Raw genomic sequence first — 17995 nt, 5'->3', positions numbered from 1 at the left:
ATACTATTCAATATTTGTTTTTATGGAACATCATTTTGGAATGATAATTTGAATGGTTTTCCTGTGGAAGAACTACCTCAAGTAGCAAACACAGTTATGCCATCAGTCTTGAGAGAAATTCAGTGCCCCTCAGGCAAAAATTAGAAAGAAGAATGTTTAAACAAGCAATCTGCATGGTGTTTATCTACACATGGGCTCACATGTCTAACATTCCTACTGACAACCATGTACCTTTTCCCTACTGATTCCTTTCTGGTGCTTCATAGTGATTATCATTGTTTTCTTCATACTTTTTCCATTTGTATCCAAAATTTCTTAAGTGATTTATATCCAAAATCATTGGTCTAAATAATCTGAATGTTGAAAATAATGTTATACTAACATGCAACCAGATACTGAAACATTTCACTGTGTAACAATTCCTTCAGGTCATTAGATTACTGTGGCAGGTGCTGTTTTATTTGGAAATTCCAACAAAAAAAAGCTGGTTTACTGCAATATAAGATTGTGAGGATGGGAAAATTACAATGCTTGGAATATTTCTGCAACATATGTCAACTTCTTCATTTCCATGGGTTGGACGAGTGAATAACCCGGTACAGCTGACTGTAAGGTATTGTGGAGAAGAGAAAGAGTAGAGAAGAGAAAGTGTTTGCGAAGACTTCAGAAGAGTTTGGTATATGCATTCAAATCTAAATACAAGGCTATCTTGATGTAACTCTGAAAGTTAATAAGATCACTGTTATTGGGGTTAAACTCATCTGTCTGTATGTGTACATGTATGTACTATGCACATCTATATATTTGAGTGGCCAATTTCATCTAGTTTCATCTGGTTTCTATTATCTTTGGTACAAAGACATACATGGTGAGATAGACCTGTTCATGGAAGATGCATTGGCAACATCATATGTGTAAATTCAGAAGAAGTAACAGAACAGAAAAATACCTTTTCCAAGTTGACCCCCTGTCCTCATCACTATGAGATGTCAATATGTTCATAAAAACACTGATTGTGAAGTCTATTCTCTCTCACACATCTATGCCTCCCTTCTATCCCCATGCAGGAGTTAGGGGATGGAACTGGATGAATTTATAGATGTAATTACTCTATAATATGCAATACAGTTTTCTTTGTGAGACATATCAAGAAATGGCACCTTTTAATTTGAATGTAGAGTAGCTTAGTTCTTGTGAGAACAGGTCCTGTAATCTTTTAGAGACATAAGGGAACATGAACTGGGAAAAAAATATTTTTTAAAGAAAAGTTTCATCACTGAAATACTGAGAATGACACCGATTAGCACCTCTTCTCCATGTCACACCTTTAGAATCCAAATGAGGCTGGTATGTATACAAAGCGACAGAGTAGCTGAGCAAATTACAGTAACTTCAGTATCTGAGCATCATTGCTCAGTGCCAGTAGAATGTAGAGTCAATTTGGGGCAGATAGATTTGACAGTGTCATAACCCTAATGTCATGGCAGCGTTAGAGTATGCTCAGCTCCAGAAACAAAATGGGAAGACTGGTAATGTCTCCCTAACTCAATATTAGCCCCACAGGTCTCTCTCTGAAGTGTAGCAAGCTGAAGTGCATCTTTTTCCCACATCCCAGATGGCTCTCATACAATCCCTATAACTTTCAGTCTCTTATTCCCTTCCTGCTTTTCCTTCCAAAATGCCACTGACTATGAATAATTTAATTTGCCTGCCAGAGTTCTCCATCACTTTCTCCAGCCTTAAGAGAGTAACTTTCTAACACTGTATTTCAATGTCTTCTGGCAGAATATTTTCCATCTGCTTTTTAGATTCATGAGTGTGGGAGGGGCAGAGGAGGCTGGGATGACGGGGGTGGTGTCAAGGAATGACGCCAAGACATACTACTCTCGTTGAAATGATCTACTGTTTCCTTTCTGTTTCTACAGAGCTTGGTACACTGCTCTCACTTCCCTTCAGTGTGGCTGCTGTTCCTTACTTTACCCTGAGGTAAGGATAAAAAAGAAAGAGGAAAAGAAAGTCAACTCCTTAATGCATAACTTTCAGAATGTGCTTAGGTTGGAAAAATCCATGAAATAAAGCTTTTATCCCATTATCCTGGGCTTTTCATCTCAGCTAGGACAGTAGCTTGTATGAGAAGTATTTGAAGTATGAGCACTGATATGAATGGACAGAGGGAGCCTTCTGGGTACCCAGAAGGAAAGGGAACTGAACTCCATCTCTGCCAGCAATCACTCTGGGCATCACTCTGGGAACTGAGAGGGCAAGGAGTTTTCTGGTTATCCCAAAAGGAAAATAACATAAAGCTGTAGCTGTTTTCCAAGATACTATTAATAGGGATAACAACACAAGGTAATTTGCCGTGTGGATTTTAGGTTTTCACCTTTACAGTGAATATATCCCTACAATGAGTAGTTTTCCTCTCTTTGAGCTGGGACGAGCTGATAAATCCTAGGTCTTCTCTACATCTAGATGTGCCTTTGGAATGGTTTCTGTGACAATTCATAAATACTGGGAAGCTGTAAGAAACATCCTGAAGCAGTCTTCAGGATTGTATTGAAGTACAGTTGTATAATAAGAAGAAGCAACTTGGATTAGCTCATGAAATTCAAGAAACATGATAGCAGGCATTATGCTTAAAGTGAAACTTATTAATGATTCTGTTCTCCTAGAAGACTACTCAGGCAGTTTGATGCCCGTGGCTGTGCTTGGTGTGTGTGGTGCATCCCATCACATTCAATCACAGATGCTCAGTCTGGCTGTGCAGGGTCTTTATGTAAATGGAGACCTCTTGGAAATTCCACCCACCTTTGCCACAAGCCAAGGAACTGAACTCATTCTGTGGAGCAATATTAGATCATGGAAATGGAATGCAGAAATCTTTGCGCAGTTTTACTGTTGTTGACATGTAACGTGGAAAATGGCTGCTGATTGTTCCATATTCCTCTTGGTCTTGTGCATTTCTTTCTTCTGAGTTCTGCTAAATACAGTTACAATTCATCTGAGTTATATAGCTACTCAGAGGATAATTGATTATTAAATATAGTAGTGTTTTATCCATATTATGTATTTTCTTTAGTAGACAATTTGAGCATATCTGTGTGACTGACAGGCAATTGGATGAGAATTTCCCATTCTTGAAAGTTGAATGTAAAATTATCTCACTGAGATGTTCATGGGATAAAGACATGACTTTTCCTTTTGTTTCTAAGAATCATTAAAGCTGAAGTATGTTCTTCTATTGCAAAGAAGCAAACTTAGATACTGGTATCTATTTGTTAATATTATACTACAGATATATTACCCCTTTTTTCTCCGTAGTTTTAACTGAGTTTGACAGATGAAAATCTATATGCAGCTGAGTAATTAAGTTATACTTTGTCAAAGTTAGGAAACAATTTGAATGGCAATTCAGAAGAACCTCATGCAATGCTTAAGTTAGATCATTGCTCCATGTACCTTACAGTGTGTACAAGACAAAGACCGAAATCTACAGCTTTGTTCTGTTTTGTATTAAATTGTAGAGTTCTTTTTTTCTTCTTTTTCTTCTTTTTGAGCATATGCCACCAAGCATGCTAATGAACCAGTCAAAGAATCAGCTGTACTAACAGTTAATGAGAATTCAAAGAGATTTATTTAGCCTAGCATCACCATTTCAGTGAAGATTCAAAGAGGATTAATTTGATTTGTGTCAAAATGGAGGAATCTTTATATAATCTGCAGTCAAACTTTCATAAATATATTTATGCAGACTTGCAAAGTTTTTCAAATTCATGGGTAAAAGGCTATGGGAGAAGAAGACAATATTTATTTATATGTAAATTATTCATTTTGTGCATAAAATCTATTTTAGGTTTCAAATGTGTTTATATCTCCTCTTTGGGAGACTTACAGGATAAAATGCTTCAGAACATACAGGATAAAATGTGGAACTGTTGAAATCAATGAGTTCTATATGTGATTTTAATGGACTCCAATATTCGTTTACAAAATACTGATGGGCAGACACAGATAAGAAAAAACTGTTCAACATAATTCTTAAGGACATCCTACGATACCTCAAAGCAACATTTTTTCTGGAATACATATCATGAATACAGAATGCATATTAGTGTGCTATCAACATTTCTTCTGCTCTCTTTTGGAGAAGCTGCATGACTCACATCTTTCTCATACCCAAGTAAAGAACTCGTGCTAATAACGTCATTACAATGCACCAAAATTTCATGTACAACTATATTAAGTATGGAAAAGACAGCTGATTCCAACACCAGTAGGATCTGTAAGCACATCACTGTTCCTCAAACCCGATATCATTAGCATTCCCAGAAACTGTGCATGGCATCCTGAAGTGGCTTTTCATATGCCATTTCCATGGCCTTTCATGCACTACTGCTTTCACACAATGACCCCATATCATGCATGATGATACTGTGAGTCACAGATGGCTTTAATACAAAAAGCCTCGTGTTGAGCCATTTTCTTCACATACACGTTGAAATCCAAATTATTCATGAGTAACTGTATTTTTGTTAGACAACTTGGGCTATCTAAACTGCAAATTCACAAGATTATTTGTGCATGGTCAGAAAAGAAAGAAACTATATCATACACTATCAAATGACTTGTCCAGCTCTTAAAATGTCCTTCTGTATTTCTTTATTTATTTATTTTAACTTGTTGTCTAGTGGGACTTTTTAAACAATGGGGAGAAGTAACACGTGAATTCAATCCTTTGTCTGACTTGTTCTTTTCAAGAATTTAGGTGGACATTTCTAAGGCAGTGGATGTTAATCCAAGACCAGCTATGAGAAGGAAAAACATTTTACTTGATCCAAGTGGTTTTTGGTAATTGATATTAACATTCAAATTAAGCAAATCTTCCAACTGATATGTGTTTAGGCATATAACATGAGGAAAATAGTAGATCCAGTCTTGTTTTTCACCAAAATGTCCCTTTCCCATTAACCTCACAGCACAGACTCTCTTTACTTCAGTATTCTTTAAGGCTTAGTAAGGACATTTGTTAAACATTTTCTTTCTAAAGGACCTTTCATGCTGTCTTACTGTGGCCAGTGTTATCTGTCAGACACCATGTTCAGCACATATTAATAATGTTACACTTCAGTGATAAGAAATTAATGTCGTGTACTGTCCAACCTACTGTATAGACCTTGCACATAACCTTTTAGACACTCAGAATGAAATTTTAGCCTTGGCATTGCCTCAAAAAAGAGGTAGGGAAAATCCATTTTATTCTTAATTTTAAATAGTCACATGTATTTACTTTTTTTACTAACAGAATTAAGATGTGCAGAGTGATGCAGCATTTTTGGCCAGGGAAACCTGAAAAACAATAAGGATACAAGGTTGGTCCAATGCAGCTCCCATGAGCATCAAGAGGCATTCTGCCATTGGCATCAGTTGGAGCAGATTCTGTGGAGCTCTGACAAATTCAAAATCTAGTAAGAAATTAAAAAAAAAGTAAAATTAGAAACTTCATTGACAAAAGTATTAAGATCTGTTCCTTCCTAAACCAAACCTTAATACTAAAAACCATGTTAAAAGATTGTGTTAGAACACCAGGATGGAAGAATTCTCACGAATCTCATGAACCTGTATTTTCTGATTTTCATCTCTTACTAACCCACTATTGTATTTTTTCCCCTCTATATTCTGCTTACTAGTTTCCTTATGTCTTTCTGCAGACCCGAAAGCCTCTTTTCTGACACCTCCCATCCTTCCATGCCCCAGGGTTCCTGAATTAGTGTTTTGCAACTGGTGATCCTTGAGCTACTAGTAGTCCACAGAAATCCAGACAATTTCCAATAAAAACCCTGAAAAAATACTGCAAAACTCTTACATATGTGTAGTGGGTTTCTGTAGCTGGGTTTTGGTAGCAGGGAGGGGCTACAGGGGTGGCTTCTGTTAGAAGCTGCTAGAGGCTTCCCCTGTCCTGTGGAGCCAATGCCAATCAACTCCAGGACGGGCTTCCTGTCACTGGCCAAGGCCAAGCCAATTAGGAGTGGTAGTAACACCTCTGTGATAACATATTTAAGAACAGAAGGTTGTGGTGCAGAAAGAATTTCAGCCAGGGAAGAGTTGAGTGAGAACATGTGAACAACAGCATAGACACCAAGGTCAGTGCAGAAGGAGGGGCAGGAGGTGCTCCAGGCGCCGGAGCTGAGGCCCCTGCAGCCTGTGGTGCAGACCATGGTGGAGCAGCTCTGCCCCTACAGCCCATGGAGCACCATCAGGGTGCAGAGATCTACCTACAGCCCACGGAGGAACTCATGCTGGAGCAGGTGGATATCCAAAGGAGGTTGTGACCCCATGGGAGGCCCAAGAAGGAGCAGGGTCCTGCTGGAGATAGGACCGTGGAGAAGGACAGGACAGAGACCGTGCCATCCTGTGGAGAAAGGAGCCCACACTGGAGCAGGTTTTTCCCAGGTAGGACTTGTGGCCCCCATGGGGGACCCACATTGGTACAGCTCATTCATGAAGGACTGCACCCCATGGAGGAGTGACCCACGGCACAGCAGTTTGTGAATACCGGCTGCCCGAGGGATGGACTCACGCTGGAGAGATCCATCAAGGACTGTCTCTAGTGGGAGGGATCCCATGGGAGCAGGGGAAGGACTCCTCTCTCTGAGCAGTGGCAGAAACAACTGACCGTAACCCCCCATTCCCCAACCCCCTGCACTGCTGGGGGGAAGAGGGAAAACACGGAAGGAAGAAGGGCTGGGGGGAAGGTGTTTTTAAGATTATTTTATTTCTCACTCTTTTTCTCTGACCCTGTAATAAATTCAACTAACATCCACTTTGAGTCTATTTTGCCCGTGATGGTGGATCAGTGACCTATCCCATCTCTTATCTCAACTCATGAATCCTTCATTGTTTTTTTCTCTCTCCTCTGTCCAGTTGCATAGGGTAGTGAGACACTGGCTGTAGTAAGTACCTGGTATCCAGCCAGGGTCAAACCACTACAATATGCAAGCAAATGTTCACACAAAATTGGGTAAACAGAAGCAGTCAACTAAAATTCAGAGCTGACACTAGTTTTAGCTAATTGATAAATTAAAAAAAGTAAAAAAATACTCTTTGGCTGTCCTGCGCAAGGGGAAGGTATTTTTTTTGAAATGGTTAAGAAATCCTTGAAACAAAACTAGCTGAGAAATAATATGCTAGCCGTAACAATTTCATGACACATTCTTTGCCTGTCATATTAGGCACCACTTGTTGTGGCATGTTTAGACCTACCTATGAACTGACTGACTTACCTAGTGATGGAAAGCTGACAAGGGCTTCTGCAGGGCAAGTCGATCCCTAAGCCACATTGGCACTGATCTGGGTCCCCCCCTCCTTTCTAGCCACCAGTCTTTACAAAACATACAGGAACATGATATCTCCGAGACCTCTACTTTTGTCATATCTTGTTGTAACTGGTTACCTGATTAGATGGTTATTAGATAGTACTGACAGATGAATTCAAAGACCTCATTTACTAAAAAACCCATCTGAAAATAGAAGGATTGTAACAACGTTCTAGGTGACAGCTTCAGTAAGATCTTAGTTAAAGAGTCATTTTGGAACATAGATATACAAATAAGCAATCAGGTTCTTTTAATGTGCTTTAAAAGGAAAGAAGAATACAATTAATTTTGCTGACACAGGGAAACATAAATCTGCATAGAACAGTTAATAATGATGGTCTAAATATTGTCTGCTACTGCAAAATGAAGGTTCTGTGTTCAGTGAGTTGTGTTATGATAACTCTGTTATGTAAAATCGGGTCATGTGTATGTAATGCCATTTAGTGGGATAGGTTATAAAATCAGCTCTGATCTGAACAAAAATCCATTACAATTTCCCGTTCTCACCTTGACAGGGGATAAAACTTCGGAGTGGCCTACATTATCTGAGTTTTGAACATATGGTGATATTGTATTACGTGTTAAAAGAATGAATTTAATTTTCCTTGGCCCAGAATGTAATTCTAAATAGCATTCACCTATACTGTCTTATGCTGTGATGTGTATATGTTAAAAATATAGCAAAGTTAATTTTAAGCTATACAACCTGCGATCGTTGGGATGGGACTCAGTACAACTAATCTCTCAGTTATTTACTTTGCTTTTCAGCTTTTAATCTCTCATTGAGCCTTACATTTTCTCTTCACCTGTACCTGAATCAAAACAGTTGATATAATTCTATCTCAGGATAGTTCCTCTTTCATGCAATGCATGAAAGTTCCTCTTTCAAGCATTGTAATCAGTAAAATAAAGGAGAGAAAAAACCTAAAGATTTGTGCCTTATCCTGCTGGAGAGCTGTTAAACATGGAAAATAATACTGTTACAAATCACAACATTTAAAAAAATTTCCATTTATTCCTGTTATTGCCATGTGAAAGAAGTAGCAGGTTGCCCTCTTGCATGCCATCTATGTTTCCATCTTGTCCTACAAGAAAAAAAGCAAACTTTACATAACTGAGATCATACCTTCCATGGAGTGACCTAGAAGAATCGTTGTAGTTTTCTCTTCACGAGGTAAAGAGAGAAAGAGTAATCATTGCACAGGAAAAGAAACGTTAGACTGTATTAGGGACCTTGGAGTTTTTTGAGGCAATCTACTCAGAGTTTTCCAGACATCAGATGTAGAATGTTTCTCCAGGCCTATGAAAAACAGGTGACCCAAAAATAAGTAATCACAATGAAAGCAATGCTCTTAAATCAGCCATGACCTCAAATTTTTTCAGTGTTTGACCACAACAGAATTTTGATTATTTTTTTCAATTATGTGTAATGAAAGAAGTTATGTCCTTCTTTAAAAATGTACTGTTTTTTATAAAATATATAGTGTGATCCTGTGCTATATAAGTAAATTGTAGAAAGAATAATATATTAGTTACTAGGAAAGATCATTTCCTACTTAATTAACATATCTCTTGAACTTCCTCTTAACATATACTGTGGATGGTATCATGTTCTAATGTGCTATATTTATAATCTGTCCTTTTTCTAGAAGTAAAAATGAGACTTCAGTACCATTTTGGATACAGAGATTTGCTAAACAAATTATCTGTTAGGCTTCCCACATAATAATATTCCTTTGACTTTCAGACTGTGGCATCACTTCTAACATGCATATACTGCGCATGGAAATACTTCCTATCGCTTTGGAACTGAAATGAAATTATATTTTGAGATTTGAAAATGTCAGGATATTCCCTTCCTGATTCTTCTGTTTCCTAAATTAATGCAAAGGGAAAGATTCACAGCTGCAGTTGTCATAGGGCCAGGACAGTGACTTTTCCCTTTTTTCCTTTTCTAAGTTTAATGGAAAGTATTATAAGATTAAATAGTTTCTGGGAATAGGAAATGAAATTTGTAATATCAGCCTTTAGATACTGGCCAGTTTCTCTAAGGGGACTAGAAAAGACTTTAAATCACAGTTTAACAGCATTGCATTTACAATGGATGCATCACTCAGGACTCCAGGGCTTCTGGTGTTGCCTATGGGGTTTGGGAAAGCACTTATACTCTACTTATATTCCATTCCCACTTCGCTCCATTTATGGTTGGAAAAATTCATCTGAAGAAAGACTGTAATTCATCTGTTACAAGTGTAGTTACAGTCCCTCGTGTCTGCTTGGCATGCACAGTGATGTCCTCACCAATTTAAAAAGACAATATATTCTCCCCATCATGGTTCTTACATCTGGACCAGACCAGAAGGGATGACATTTATGTGTTTTGCTTTCATCTGAAATTTGTTTTCTAGGATCATTTGAAGCCCTATTTAACAAAATTTTCAGGGCCTTTGATGATTGGTGGTAGTGTCACTTTGCTGTACCAGTGTGTTCAAAAGGTGGTGCCATCTGCTCTGAATCAGAGCAAAAAAGGAAGACATCCCTTGCAAGAAACATCAGTACTGGTGAAAGATTTATTCCTCAAAATAGACCTTCAGTTTTCACCAACTTAAGTTAGCTATAATTTTTGTTGTTTAGCTTATAAGCAGATGCATTTACAAACATGAAAATCAGTCATTCACTTTCATTCTTTCCACATTTGTTTATTATTTTAAACAGTTTCTAATAATTTCTATGAGAACTACAATTTTTGGTCTCAGCCTTCAGCCAAAGTACAAGTTTCTTAAAGAGTGTTTGTCTGGTGATATTCTTCTTAATAGAAAGTACATTAGGAACATTCAATAAAAAAAAAGGTGTTAAAGTTCACATTTGATTATCTGATTATTTAGCAGTCTTTGCTTCTGAGATGCTCTTTTTATTATTATTATAATTTTCTTTATTCTTTGCTTTTCAAGAAATATATTATCTGACCTCCTGGTTGTGGGGTTTTTGCCTCAAATAAAAAAAATTTCACATTGCAGAGTCTGTATTTACATTGTTTTGTTAGTCTTCTATGTCACAGTCTATTGTTTCTGTTGCTTTCTAAAAGGTCCCAAATATGGTATTTTTAGAGTTGTAATTTTTGCTCACTTTTATGAGTTTATCTTAGATGACCAAAATATTTTTATTCACTTAAAAATATGGTGGTATGTGTGTATACTTAATTTAAAGCAAATAGCAACCATTACTCAAGCATAATGAGTAAACAAAACCCACAAAAACTTTCTCAAATGATACACAGAACATGAAAAAAATGAAATTGAATGATTGGTGTCTATGTTTGCAAATATGGTTGGAAAGATTCAACTACAGTAGCTATAGTTACCATAAAGGAATTCCATAATTCCTTTAAAAAAGCCCCAAAGCAACAACAATATCATTAGGTAGTTTGAATACATTTCTAGCAAAATAGAATATGTTTCAAGTATTGGAATTTTTTTTAATTTTATTGTAAGGCAAGCTTCTCTGAGGCCTAACCTTGAAGATTGTCATGTTATATTGTTACACTGAATAAAACAATGTAAGCTTTATTAAAATTAAAAAAAGTAGGACGCCACATAATACACATGAAGATATTTTGCTTAAACATTTTCCTAAATAATCTTTTGATTTTTTTCACCCATTTGGTTCTTTTTGTGTACACTACTCACTCATATTAATACAGCCATTGATGTCAACCTTGTAATTCCAAGCTTGTTGTCATATCCATATTCATAGTTGTCACTGGTGTAGCTTCTGTAGCTGAAATCTGCATTTAAAACATTGACCTAGAAAGACAAAATAGATTTTCTTTTTAGAAATCACAAAATTTCATGTGTGTTTACAAATTCAGGATACCTATCAGATTGTGCAGCCCTGCTAAATAGAGAAAATGCACACACAGACTACAAGTGCTATAAAGGAAGTGCTCCTTAACCACATTGTGACAGTGGAAATTTGGAGAGCCAGTGTGCTCCATTTGGGAAGGCCACTGAAATCACTAATACCCAGAACTCTAATGAGCAATAAAAATGCTTCAGATATAAGACATTAAAATTTTATGACTACCCCATATTAGTGTGCTGTCTCACAAATGTTCCTCTCTCTATGGAGAGAAGCAGAGAGAGCTCCTTATAGTGTCAAATGTATTTAATAGCTATCTATATATAAACTTATCTAGTTATTTATAAAACTATATAAGGTTTCTAAACTATATTTGTATTTCTTTCTCTCAGCAACCATGCCTTCTGCTATTTTGAGGTGATAGTTGATACCCAAATAATTCCTATTTGCTATATTCAGCTCATCTTTATTTTTGGTCTCTTATAACTAATGGCTGTGGGTCTCATCAGTTTGACCCTGAAAAGACATTTTATTTGCCACATAGGACAATATAGATATGATATGCTTATGAAAGGGTAACAGAAGTCAGCAGTCATGGACAAAGATGAATTCAAACTGAAGATTTTGTATTATAAATGGGGCGGAGGAGTTGACAATATGTTATCTGTGATTGGACAAAAAATCAGGACAGTCATATCCTACCTCTTCCACCATCTTCCTGTAGTCTGCAGCTCTGGAAATGGGCTATAGATTTTCATTTTTTGGGTGCTAAATTGGGACAGAAAATGAAATAATTCTCATCTAACTTTAGACCACTCCAGTGGAGATGCCAGCAAATGAGCTGGTCAACCCTGACCCCCTTTATAGTCATGTAGACAGAGATACAGTAGGGTGACACTCAAGTGCTTTATATGAGATGATTGTTCACTGATTATCCAACTTACAGTTACCCATATGGGTTCGAAGGAATTCTAGTCTTAAAACTCAGTGTTCAGGCAGATGTCATCCTCGCCATCAGCTGAAGCTGATGGAAGTTGCACACATTTAGCACTACTGAAAACCAGAGTCCATTTCTGACATACGTAATTTGCAATGATTTTTCTGTGGTCATACTGTGAAAAGCACTCTCATCTGTTGTCATAAATATGTTACAGAAGGAAGTGATAAAAATGCAGCTTTAGATCTTAACTCAGCTACAAAACAGTTTTAATAGTTGATAAACTGTAATCATTTCATCACTTCAAATGTATTTTTGACTTCTGAGAGGTGGTCAGAGTTCATATGGTGATGTGATGCACAGAAGAGTCTACAAATGTTAAGACATAAAATTATGTAGTAAACATAGTCTTTTCAAAAGTGAGATTTATGTTTCCTTTTGTCAAAGCAGTAGATGTCAAGTCTATATGTGGTAGAAAGTACTCTACATGTGCATACAAGATAGAAAAAAGGCATGGAAACATTTTTGATAAAGTTTTTATGAGAGACTTAAGAAACAGTTAAAAGAGATCATAGGCTGACTTGAAGGAAGGAGATAAGGAAGAAGTGGAGTCAAGGCAATACCTCAACTGTGACATGATGTGGTGGAGCATGGCACAGATTGAAGCAAAGGAAAACCGTCTCTCGAACCTCTGGCTGATGAGATTATGTCTTGAGTGTGACAAGGGCTTCCCAATATCAGAAGAAAACAGATGAGACCTCACTGTCCTTTTGAAGGATGGTTTACAGTGGTGATCTGTGGTTAATTCCAACTCCAATGGAAAACAAAACATACTGAGGAGATTGGAACATAGCTTGAGGTCTGAGGTACTAAAATGCCTAGAGAGTTAGAAATCTAAATACCTCAGCTCTGTGTGGACTGACTGCATGATACTGTGCTTTAGAATAAACCATGAAAATTGGAAGTGAAAACTTGTTCTTTTTCCTCTGCAAAGTTATGTATGTATTCAGCTTACTCTGTTGGTGCTACAGATGTATGACCTGAAGAGGTTATCCTGGACTAATTCCAACAGACTACATAGTGATGCTAGTTAGTATCTGTGTGAATGCGTGGATTTGTGAATATTAAAAGTCAGCTTTTTCCATCATAACAAAAAGTAGCTACTGGCTATTTTAGAAGACAGAAATACTGCTGAAAGCAGTTGCAGCATCTCATTATATTGGACTTGAAAAAGCAGACACGTAGTAAAATGGCTGCTTCAGTAGAGGAGATGTTAGTGAGCAGTAAGATCTTTTCCTTTGCCTTTTTTTCCAGGAAAACTGTGTAGTGGTATATTTATATTTGACCATGAATTACATGCAAGGAAAAATATTTTAACTGCAAGCATGGTAAAATATTTGAAGTAGTGCAGAGAATCTCCATCAATGGGAATATTAAAAACTTAGTAAATCTTTGACCAGCCTGGTTTACCTGGACAACTTCAAGCAGGGGCCGGACTAGATGCCCTCCAGATATTCCTTCCAACCTCATTTATTCTATGATTAGAAAGTTGGGGATTGATTGTACACCTAAGGCAAAAAACATCAACTTCATGATGAAAATCAGATTGAAGAGCAAGAGAGATTTCTGCATATATATCACAGAACAAATAGGAAAGCCAATTTTCTAGAAGATTTTTCCAAATAGCTGTGAAAAATAGAGTTAAAAATATCTGCCTTCACATAAAAGTTCATTTTTCTACTTTAAGTTTCAGATGTATTTACTCTTCACTTAAAGCTAAAATTATACTGATAATTAAATAAAAGATGCCTAAGTAGACTTTATGCCTTACCTTTAAGCTAAAGGTAGAGGAGAAAGCATGAGTCTTTACAGTTGCAGGGGTTTTTTTTGTGCAGAACAGAAAGATGAAAATGAAAAATGTTGAAGACGTGCATTGTTTCTGGGATACTTTGAGGTTTGAATGCTGACTAAGGTTGGACAAGGTGCTACATAACCTCATCTAGGCTCTCTTTTCCATGAAAGATTGGACCACATGACCTTTCAAGGTCCCATCCAACCTAATTCTGGGACTTTATGAAAGAGGAAGAGATAAAGCATATTTAATATCACTTGGAATGCACTTCTGTGTTAAGGTATTACCTCATCAGGAAGTATGTGGTTAAAAGTTGATTTCGGCAAAGACTTATAAGGATCTGGTATTTGTGACCCCTACTTATTGCCTATCTTGACTATACTCAATGAGCTCCCGAACTCACTGAACAGCTCTCACACAGCTAGCACACACAGCAACAAGCAAAAACTCTTCCTTGATCAATTTTCCTTTCAGTTGCTTCCCTGGCACTAAAACTGCAAACAAAAGACTGTCAACACTCCTCTTGCTGCTAATCCTCCTAAGTAGGTTATGGGAGGAAAGTTTCCCTGGGTCAAGTTTGAAGAGGAGGAGATTAAAGAAAAGAGGGTGGAGCTGGACTAGAAGAATTGATAATTTGGAAGGAAAGGAGAGGAAAGTTAGTAAATACTGGTCCATATTCCTCTCTGTCTGTTGGGACTGAACACAGTAATCTCAAATCTCTCTTTCTTTTACAGTCCAGAAACTGTACTGCCCATATGTTCCCAGCTATGGCAGATGCAGAGCTGAACAGGAGATAATTTTTCTTTACTGTTAGTTCCACCCTTAACTCATGATGCCATACTATTAAAAACATTTAAAGGTCTATAGTATTCCAGTCCTTGTTCTGGCATGTGTGCTGTTGCAATTGGAAAAGTTAATGACATTTCAACTGTTCCCTAGTAAGAAAAGCTCACTGGAATTGAATGCTATATATCACTTAAGTGCAGACCACCTTCCCATATGAGACTAATAGAGTTGCATTTTGCTGTGAACTTATAATTTTCTTCAGCTATCTTTATATTTCTGTAGGAGAAAGATAGTCTTCATTGTCTGAGAATCTCAACAAATGATTCAAAATGATTGTTGATAGAATCACAGTGTGATATATTGCAATTTCCAGAAATCAGGAAAGGATGCTTTCGGTGTCTATGGTGGCAACTTTCTAGTAACCTTCTCATGTTGCCTGTAGTTAAAAAAACCAAACAAAATAACAAAAAGCTTCTGGGATTATTTATTTATTATTCTAACAGAGGGCTGAACCATCCTGGAGGGATCCTGCCACCTCCTGAGTGAATTACTTCTGACATCTCAGTTGTAATCTGAAACATGGAACCAAATCTTGTTTCAGGCAAGTTTTACTAACTGGTTTCCTGCACTAAGTATACATTGTATAGAAAAAAAACAAAGGTTGAGGAGGAAAAACCAGGGCCTTCTATTGACACGGATGCTTAACCTTCTGCTAGTCTTTCTTGTTCTTATAGATTGGTAATTGCACACAGGAATCTGGATGGGTTTGTGGGTGACTTCACTTTCAGTTTCAGACATTTAAATTCTTGTGTGAATGAAGTTTGGTGTAGTGAGTTAAAGCAGGTCAGAGCTTAGTCCATCTGAACACAGTGGTGTAACAGAGTCCCACCTTCCTGTGCCCTTATGGAAGAGCTGAGGAAAATGTCCCAAGACCTGGAGATACTCAAGACCTGGAGATACTCAATATCTTCAGGCTTTACAAATGGAAGGTGATTCTCTGATACTGAACTCACTGCAACTCCTGTATAAATCATGCCATGTCTCCACAGTTACCTTGAGGCATTTTAGAATGTAGCTTTTTATTCTTCTTTTATATTTTATTGACCATTATTTTCTTATAAAAAGACTGGATATTTGAGGTCTAATCCCACTACATAAGCCAGGAACAATCAAAAACATATATTGTAATGCTTTCAAATTTTCTTCCTAATTTATGAAGACTGTGTGGGAGAAGACAACAATCTGTACCCAGGAGAAAGGCAGTGAATCAGCCTGTTCCTTATGGTGAAATGTTCTTTTAAGCAGCTGCTGTACCTTGTAGAAAAAAAACAACCCAAAAAACAAATAAACTCCAGATTCTACTTAAATCAATTTCATTAAAAAAAAAAAGCTGTTGTTCTTACAACAAAAATACTGCTCTGCAGTCTCAATGTAATATTTGGTATTGTTTGGAAACTTTGTATAATACTCCCTCCCTTTCTATTTGGCTGCAAAAGCAATACTTACTAATCACACTAGACTATTATGGAAGTTAGACAAGGGCACAGAGGGGGAATAGTGCAGAGACCTATTGTCCCAGAGAAGAATCTGGGAGGGGTTCTTCCATAAGTGCCCCCACATGCAAACAATGCTGTTTGAGATGCCTTTTTAGGAAATTCAGAGTATTATCTGCATAGCCAGCTGGTCAGCTAAGGTCAGAGAGAAGCAAGCACAGCCCTCACTGCCTTTCTATCCACTGCTGGACAGAATGACTGTCAACAGTCACCATGACTTGTCTTGCTCATCCAGTGTGCAGGGACAGAAGAAATGATGCACACAGAGTCACCACAAAGAGTCACCTAAATAAGTTAGGGTGAATCTAATTTGATCTGAGTTGGATTATCACTCTTGGTCCCTACTCTGAGAAGTAAAGGAAAATACGGAAATGGGCCGACAAACTCAGGGACAGCATAGAGTAATGTCTGTTCCTCTATATCTTTTCTGAAACAGAAACTAGCTGAGGATTTAACACAGATATCCTCAAGATAAATGTGTTCATTTTTGGCCTATATTTACTACCATACAAGTGTCATTGTGCTAAGAGCATAAAAACATGGATTTCAGAATTTGATATAAAACCTGAGGAACCTTGGGATTATGTGACTCAGGAGACTATTTGAACGGTCATGTGCTCTGATATCTCTTCTTATTGTATCAGTGTGAGAAACCCCAGGAATAAGGGTGGAAGGTCTCCATTACTAGAAACTATTACCACTGATGTCTTTGCTGGGCACAGTCCTGTATGGTTCATATCTCTTGGAAGGCCTAGTACAATAATATTCATTTTTGTAATTGCACTTCACCTTCTGGTTGACCAGATACAGCAATGGCCAGAAAAGCTGATAACCTCAATAACAACTGTTCTTGTTCACTGTGGACATCTGCTGCAAGTCTCAAGGGACTTCCAAGGCTTTTGGCAGTGCCTCCATTCCAGATTGTTGTTATGACTACACATATTTGCATTTTAATTTATATGAGGAGGAAGCGTTTTAAGCAGTTTTTCTTAGTGGCAGATCTAGCCTTGGTCACCTTGCCTTACATGGTCATTGCAGCCACACAAGGATTCATCAGTCAAAAATAGCCAGGTCCTACCATCCATATATCAGAGATCATCAAGAACTGCATATTCATACTCAGGACTCTTTCCTGGTGCCCTGACAACTGTTGAATGAGGTATAAACCACTAATTACACTAAATAGAAAATGACCACTCAACATTTCATAGAATTATACAATCATTTATGTTGGAAAAGATCCTTAAGATCAAGTTGCCATTGGCCCTCTTGTCCACCTGGGCACAGTGCTGGCTCACATTCAGCTGTTGTCAACCAGCATCCCCAAGTCCTTTTCTACTGAGCAGCTTTCCAGCCACTCTTTTCCTAGCCCGTAGCTCCGCATGGAGTTGTTAAGACCCAAGTGCAGGACCTTGAACTTGGCCTTGTTAAATCTCTTAAAATTTGCTTTCGTCCATGGATCCAGCCTGTCCAGATCCCCCTGCAGAGTCTTCCTACTCTCCAGGAAATCAACACTCCCACCCAAGCTGGTGTCATCTGTGAACTTCCCGAGCATGTAGACCGTTGATAAACATATAAAGCTGACCCCAATACTGAGCCCTGGAAACCCACTTGTGACTGATCACCAACTGGATATAGC

At 37.6% G+C, this 17995-nt stretch overlaps 2 long non-coding RNA genes across 4 annotated transcripts; both read right to left on the bottom strand.

The window, feature by feature from the left end:
• Positions 1–417: 417 nt before the first annotated feature.
• On the bottom strand, positions 418–6427 carry LOC135414576 (uncharacterized). Of its 3 annotated transcripts, none has more exons than XR_010430726.1 (3): positions 6270–6427; positions 5275–5459; positions 418–606 (listed from the first exon to the last, which is right to left on the bottom strand). It is a non-coding gene; the product is annotated as an uncharacterized LOC135414576 (long non-coding RNA). The 3 variants fall into 3 exon arrangements; XR_010430724.1 differs by lacking the exon at positions 418–606 and adding an exon at positions 3581–3782 and having other exon boundaries at positions 5285–5459; XR_010430725.1 differs by lacking the exon at positions 418–606 and adding an exon at positions 3581–3782 and having other exon boundaries at positions 5285–5459; positions 6274–6427.
• A 1938-nt stretch (positions 6428–8365) lies between these two features.
• LOC135414575 (uncharacterized) lies at positions 8366–11534 on the bottom strand. The gene is made up of 3 exons (XR_010430723.1): positions 11454–11534; positions 11057–11173; positions 8366–8455 (listed from the first exon to the last, which is right to left on the bottom strand). It is a non-coding gene; the product is annotated as an uncharacterized LOC135414575 (long non-coding RNA).
• Positions 11535–17995: the final 6461 nt, after the last annotated feature.

The sequence above is a fragment of the Pseudopipra pipra genome, chromosome 5 (genome assembly GCF_036250125.1).
Source record: "Pseudopipra pipra isolate bDixPip1 chromosome 5, bDixPip1.hap1, whole genome shotgun sequence".
NCBI classification, from domain to species: domain Eukaryota; kingdom Metazoa; phylum Chordata; class Aves; order Passeriformes; family Pipridae; genus Pseudopipra; species Pseudopipra pipra.
Note: the sequence above shows the minus strand (reverse complement) of the source record. Positions and strands in the feature narration are given on the sequence as shown.